Here is a 5212-nt window from a genome sequence, read left to right as displayed (position 1 = left end):
AGTTAGTTTTCCTCCCAAAGAAGACCAAGATCCATTTTATATGCTATTTTATGCTCTGATCTAGAAATGCTCACCAGTGCAATAAGACAAGAAAGACATTCATAAAACAAAAAAAGAAAGACATTTGTACGAGAAATGACATTAGCATTGAAGGGAGAGAAGGCATTTACTATTAATGATATTGTCTCTATGGATGGGTCAAGATGATCACTTAAAAAACTAGTAGAACTAAAAGGGAAGACTTGAAAGCTAGTTACATCTGACTAAAGTCCATACAATACACTTTGTTTTTCATGTATGTAATCCATACAAGTGTATGTTGTGAAAAAATATACCATTCACAATTAAAAGATTGTCCTCTATTGAACTGAAATATAAAGCTAACATGAGCATTTATGGAAGTACAGCCAGCTTATTTAAAAAAAAAAAACAACTAGAGGGTCTGGGGAGATGGTTCAGCTTTGTGAGGAACTTGTGTAGGCAGGAGGACCTGTGTCCAGACACCCAGCACCCAAGTAAAAATCCTTGCATTACAATATGTGCATATAATATGAGTGCTTGGGAAACAGAGACTGGAGTGTTTCTGGAGTATGCTGGCCAGCTAGTCAAGCCCAATCATTGAGCTCCAGGTTTAGTGACAGACCCCTTCTCAAAGAATATGATGAACAACAATTGAGGAAGACACCTCTGTTTCCAGGAGTATTCACACACACACACACACACACACACACACACACACACATGCACATACAAATATGTATACATAGACATACAAAATAGATAAGATGTAGACTGTATCTACATATGGAGATTTGAGATTGCTTGAGTAGAGACAATTTGATATACTTTATAAATGGCATGATGATAATTGGCAAAACATTTTCAAATTGCAATCCTAAATATAAATTTTAGACAGCATAAAATTTACACAGAAAATAAACCCATATTAGGAATTACAAATAGTACTGCATTGCACCAAGATGGAAGCTGAGTATTATTGTAGTTGAGGTAACAAGACTCAAAAGGACAAATACTACAGATTCTTTCTCATATGCTGAGCCTAGCATTTGATTTTTAAATGTGTGTATTTATGGGTGTGAGTGTGGGCATAGGCCATGAAGCTAGAAAGGGGATCATAAGAGGGAGGAAGCAGGCTTGAAGGACATGGGGGACAGAGAATAGCATACACGTGGCATGAAAGTGGAAAGAGGATTACGGCAAGGGTCCAAGAAGAAGTACAAGAAGGTCAGGAGAACCAAAATTGTGTGTGAAGTATTTATGAGAAACTATAAGAAAATCTGTTTCTTTGTATGCTAACAAGGCAAACATTTTTTTTTTAAGTCTGTCATGGTTTGAATATGCTTGGCCCAGAGAGTGGCACTATTTTGGAGGTGTGACCTTGTTGGAGTAGGTGTGTCACTGTGGGTGTGAGCTATAAGACCCTCATCATAGCTGCCTGAAAGTCAGTATTCTGTTAGCAGCCTTCAGATGGAAAATGTAGAACTCTCAGTGCCTCCTGCATCATAGCTGCCCAGATGCTGCCAAGCTCCTGCCTTGATGATAGTGGACTAAACCTCTGAACCTGTAAGCTAGCCCCAATTAAATGTTGTTCTTATAAGGCTTGCCTTGGTCATGGTGTCTGTTGACAGCAGTAAAACCCTACCTAAGGCAAGATCTAAAACTTGTGACTCTGTGAAGCCTTTGGTAAAAAGAAAGATATCATAGGCAATTAGAAAATCAAACCATAAATTCAGAAATAAAATGGAAATCTATGACAGTGTTGAGTCACATATCATGAATATATTGAAATCAGAATAACTAACTAAATGTAGTTAAATTTTAAAGGGGCAGATGTAAGCTTGGTGGAGTCAATCATTGTTTGTCAGGAATCACTGTTCGCCCTTGATGGCTTGTGGCGATTAGTGTCAACAAAACAGGAATGGATGCTTAAATTTAAATTTGAAATCTAAAACATCAGAAATTCTTTTATTTTAAAAAGCAGTTTATTTGAGTGAAGTGATTTACAAACTATGGGAATTGTCCTTGTTTTAATTAAGCTCCTTTGCAGGGCACCTAGCAGGGCACTGCTAGCCCCCAGATGGGTGTTTAATGGTGATGATGTACCCTACAGAACTGCTCACACAGCATGTGAAATAGTTTATGATCATGGGCTCCTTTATGACAGCAAACATGACTGATTAGATCAATATCATTTGCATAGCATTATGGGTCTGATGCTTCCTATTCTCTTTTTACATCTTAATCACATCTTAGTATGCTAAGAGAATATTAGCAAAATTATGAAAACTTTCTCACGTTCCCTCTTCCGTGGGATTCTACACATGGACAAAGTCGTAAGGTCTTGCCAGATGTTATGTAGCTAATTTGATGATACGTTGCTTATAAAATACATGACTCTTTAATTCCAACTGGTGTGTGGGCTACTTGTTGATAAAAAGTCTTTATTTCTATTCTTTTCCTGGGATAGTCAGCTATACCAGGTGGGAGCTTACTGAATTCACCAGATCAACTAATATTTCTTTTAAGCAACTAATAGATGTGCCAGTTAGTGTGCTGGGAGCTGGAGTAACTAAGATGTTTGACCTCAAGGAGTTTATAGTCTGTATGTGGAGTCAATGAAGCTACTGTGTTAGCTTTAAACAGGCACTGCTCAAAGATAAGTCAGCAGCTGTCAGAGCAGATCATCATGGGAGTAACAGGTTCACCCCTTGTTATCCCCGCCCCAGGCAAGTATTTTCAACCCCTAATAAACCACTCAAATCTTATTTTTAGAATTGACTGTGCTCCAAGTACCGAAGTAGACACTTTGTAGATCTTGGGAAATACATAATTATCTCATTTATGAGAGAGGAAGCTGCCAGGGCGTTTAATGATAACTAAGTGTTGCATAACATTTAAGATGTGGACTTAAGGTCAGACAGCCTGGTGAATCTTGGCTATACTGTAGTTTAGTGGGTGAACAATTTCCTTTGTACCCTCAAGCATTAGGGTTTTCTACCTATAAAAACTGATGTAAAAGCAGGCAGGTAGCTGCACGCATTTGCAACAGAAAAGGAGGCAAGTTCAATTATGTAAATCACTCAGAGGAAACTGCTTAGTGTCACAATGCTTAAGGCAGGAGGATGTAGGAGTGAGGGAAAAGGTGGTGCTTGTTAGATAAGATTGGGGAATGGGAAGAAGGTCTGAGATACATACAGGAAGTCAGGAAGACTTGTTACAGTGTGGTGCAGAGTGCAGGAAGCAACAGTGATAAAGGCAGACTTGTCAAATGACTTTGTCCTGTGACCAATGGAAAGATGTACATTTTGTTTTATTTTAAAGTTAGATTTCTGATGTAGAAAGGCTACTCTGGAAGTCTTGTAGATGTTTGTCTAGAGACAAGGCAACTTGTTAGACATTTTAAAACAACAACCTGTTAGAGATATTTGTCAAAGCAAAACAAAAATAAACAACCCAACAACAACAACAACAACAACAGCAAAACCAAACTTGTTCAGACAGGTTTGTCAAAGCAAAAGAGTAGGGAAACAACAGAGATGTTTGTGGAGACAGGATGTGGAAGACTTCTGTTGCCTGAGTATGCGACAGGAAGGACTCCTGCTTTAAAGAGTATTTGGGTTTGGAAATACCAGTTATTGTTTCCAAGGCTGGTTAGCTAAGCCACAAATGGAATCCATGCACAGTCTGATACTAAAGCAAATGTGCATTTCTCTCCACAGCATGCAGCATTTCCAGGACACAACCCAGGGGTGCTGGGATTGAGGCAGTGGCGACGATGATCAAAAGCCCAAAATAACTCCGTCTCCTATGTTTGATGTCTGAGTGCAGAGAATGGAGAAGAGGTCCGGATGGCTCTGACAGAGAAAAGCACGGATGATTAGACAGGGACTTATGTGGAGTAGAACAAGGGGGTTCAACATGTCCTGGGGTAGGAAAGTGGTCTTCGGGTACCCAGGGCAGTGTGCTTTTGGAGCAGTTCACACTAAGACAAAGATGAGGGCCTTAGATGTCGGCCAGACCCACAGCTGGCCACGGGCTTCAGGAGCAGGAGACTCATGGAGACCTAGATGACGCTTAGAGCCTAAACAATGATGTCCCTGTTTTAGTGAGCTTTGAGTGCTTGCTGTTAAGAAGAAGAAACAGGTATACCAGAGAATATCTGTGCAGGTTGTTAGGCATTCAAAACCAAATCAGGGGCTGGGAGTAGTGGCACACACGCCTTTAAGCCTAGCACTCAGGAGGCAGAGACAGCGAAGCCACTGAATTCCAGGCCAGCCTGGTCTTCAGAGCAAGTTCAAGGACAGTCAGGGTTACACAGAGAAACCATAAAAACAAGCCAAAATGAAACAAAAAGCAAACAACAACAACAAAACCAACCACAGCAAACACTTGCATCAAATTAGAGAAAGCCATTAAGTCAGAAAAAGATGAACTTAAGTTGACTGTCACGTTAAAGATCTCTGAAACCTTTTTTTTAAATATTTTTCTTATTCGATACATTTTTTATTTACATTTCAAATGATTTCCCCTTTTCTGGCGCCCCCACTCCCCAAAAGTCCCATAAGCCCTCTTTCTTCCCCCTGTTCTCCCATCCACCCCTTCCCACTTCCTTGTTCTGGTTTTGCCCTATACTGCTACACTGAGTCTTTCCAGAACCAGGCCACTCCTCCATTCTTCTTGTACATCATTTGATGTATGGATTATGCTTTGGGTATTCCAATTTTCTAGGCTAATGTCCACTTATTAGTGAGTGAATACCATGATTAATCTTTTGAGACTGGGTTACCTCAATTAGTATGATGTTCTCCAGCTCTATCCACTTGACTAAGAATTTCATGAATTCATTGTTTCTAATGGCTGAATAGTACTCCATTGTGTATATATACCACATTTTTTGCATCCATTCTTCCACTGAGGGATACCTGGGTTCTTTCCAGGTTCTGGCTATTATAAATAGGGCTGCCCTGAACATAGTGGAGCATGTGTCCTTATTGCATGCTGGGGAATCCTCTAGGTATATGCCCAGGAGTGGTATAGCAGGATCCGCTGGAAGTGACATGCCCAGTTTTCTGAGGAACCGCCAGACTGGATTCCAGAGTGGTTGTACCAATTTGCAACCCCACCAGCAGTGGAGGAATGTTCCTCTTTTTTCACATCCTGGCCAACACCTGCTGTCTCCTGAGTTTTTAAT

This window comes from Apodemus sylvaticus, chromosome 2 (assembly GCF_947179515.1).
Source record: "Apodemus sylvaticus chromosome 2, mApoSyl1.1, whole genome shotgun sequence".
Taxonomy (NCBI): domain Eukaryota; kingdom Metazoa; phylum Chordata; class Mammalia; order Rodentia; family Muridae; genus Apodemus; species Apodemus sylvaticus.
This window is presented reverse-complemented; position numbering follows the sequence as displayed.